The 2,514-nt window shown below is 39.1% G+C and overlaps 1 pseudogene; it reads left to right on the forward strand.

Moving 5' to 3' along the window:
- Positions 1 to 934: 934 nt before the first annotated feature.
- Positions 935 to 1,335, forward strand: LOC101577614 (annotated as a pseudogene).
- Positions 1,336 to 2,514: the final 1,179 nt, after the last annotated feature.

Genomic DNA, 2,514 nt, shown 5'->3' on the forward strand with positions numbered 1-2,514 from the left:
CCTCAGCCTCCTGCGTGCTGGGATTCCACATGTGTGCAGCCACCACAGCTGGTCACCACCATATTGTTTAATCATATAAGGCTGATACTTAACAATTTCTTTATTATTAGCGTTGAGATTGTTCCTAGTCCTTCACCATTAGAAGTAGTACTGTGATGAGTGTCCTTTTATTTCTGTAGGCTGAATTCCTAGATATAGAGACACTGAGGCAAGAGTGTAAGTATTTTTAAGATTCTTGATTCATATATTGAAATCACTTTCCAGAAAGTTTGAATCAATACATACTTCCCACCAGTGGTATATGCAAGCGCTGATTTTAAAGAACCCTTGCCAATAATGAAGATTTAAAAAAACAAAAAACAAAAAAAAAAAACTTTGTCAGTTTGATAGAGAAAAATTGTAACTTGTTTTAATATGTATTTCTTGGATTTTAGGTGAAGCAGAACGTGTCTTGGTTGTGGCCTATTGATCATTTCTGTTTCTTCCCCCATGAATTTTCCCTTTGCTTTCCTGACCATTCTTACAGAACTGCTCTGTCCAATAGAGGCCGAATGAGAATTACACATGACATTTTAATTTTCTCATGGCCACATGAGACAGTTAAAAAGAAACAGGTAAAATACAATTTTATATTAGTAATAAAAAATCTTTATAATAAAATTAATTTAACCAATGCCCCTAAAACATTGCCATTCAGTCCTGGTACCAGCTGCATCCCAGGTGCTCTGTGGGCAGTGGCTCCCAAGCTAACAGTGCAGGCTCAGAACATGTGTATCGTAGCAGAAAGCTCAGCTGGACAGCACCCACGTAGGGTATTAGCATATGTGATATTTATTTGAAAGGGAAATTGGCCTCTTTCCCTGCTGCCACCAAGTCGCGCAGAGACGGAGGCTTGGGTGTGTTCAAGATTCAGATTCACGCGGAACCTGCCACCATGGTCGAGGAAGGCATTGCTGCCGGAGGTGAAACGGACGTCAATACTGCTTTACAAGAGGCGCTGAAGACCATCCTCGTCCACGATGATCTTGCACCTGGAATTCGCGAAGCCGTCAAAGTCAAAGACAAGCGCCAAGCCCATCTTTGCGTGCTTGCATCCAGCAGCGATGAGCCTATGTATGTGAAGTTAGTGGACTGAGGCCCTTTGTGCTCAGCACCAAGTAACCTAATTAAGATTGACAACAACAAGAAACTCTGGGAAGCCCTGTAAAGTGGTTGATTGCAGTTGTGTTGTGGTTAAGGACGATGGTAAAGAATCGCAGGCCAAGAATGTCATCGAAGAATACTTCAAATGCAAGAAATGAATGAATAAAAATTTTGGTTCACTTTTTAAAAAAACAGGAAAATTGATATAGCTAGTCATTTGTAACTTTTTTCAGTACATTGTTTGCCTTTTAATTTTATTTTTTTTTACAATTTTATATTTCAAAATTATTTAAGCCAAGTTGTCCTTTTTCTTTTTCTTTCCCCTTTCCCTTCTCCTTCTCTTCCTTCTCCTCCTCCTCCAAGTCCTTCTTCTGGTTGTTGTGGGAACAGGGTCTCACTATGTAATTCAGGCTGGCCTTGAACTCATCATGTAACCCAGGCTGACTTCAAACTCTTGACAGTCCTTCTGCCTTCCATGTGCTGGGATTATGATTCTTTCCATTTGTTGTTTTTATGCTATTTTTAGATGTACGTGCCCCTGGACAAGTTAAAACTTTACCTATATTTTAAAAATTATTTCATGTTAGGTGTATTTAATTCTGTGATTTGTCTCATGTTTACTCTGTCTGTCCATCCATCCATCCATCCATCCACCCACCCATCTAGGTCCTCACATGTTAAGCAGGCAAGCACTGTATTATTAAACTACATTCCCAGCCACCACTTATTTATTTAAAAAAATCACTATAGTTGTATGTATATTGTATCATTAATTTTTGTCTATCTTGTGTATACTCAGATGGAATTTTGGCAAATGCCATACAAGGTGAAGAATTAAGTTGGTCTGATTTCCAGCTAGTTTACTTTTCCAAACCTGAAAAAGAATATGAGCTTGCTTCCTGTGCTTCTCTTTATATTTTCTGCTATGTTCATTTTGTGCTTTTCAGGCTTAAACGTGTATTTCACTTTTTTATTTTTATTTTTTATTTTATTTATTTATTAAAATCTTTATTTATTTGGTACAAGGTCATGCTATGCAGCTGAGACTCCCAGTGATCCTCCTGTCTCAGCCTCTCCAGCTCTGGGATTACAGGCGTGCGCCATCATGCTTGGCTTCTGTGGCCAACTTGGCAAGGACCGCCAGGGCTTGTGGTCCTGGGGATCAGACTCGGGTCCTTGTGCTTCTCAGGCAGATATTTAGAGCACTGAGCTATCTCCCCAGCCTGTGCATTTCACTTTTACCTTTACATTTTGGGGATTTAAAATGTAGCTTCTTTTTCATCCTGGCCTATTTGCTACCCTTAGCTTCCAAGTGTTATTTCACAAAGTACACCCATCCCTTTGTCTTTTTTTTTTTTTTTTTTTTTTTTT

The sequence above is a fragment of the Octodon degus genome, unplaced genomic scaffold, assembly GCF_000260255.1.
Source record: "Octodon degus isolate 3935 unplaced genomic scaffold, OctDeg1.0 scaffold00001, whole genome shotgun sequence".
Classification (NCBI taxonomy): Eukaryota; Metazoa; Chordata; class Mammalia; order Rodentia; family Octodontidae; genus Octodon; species Octodon degus.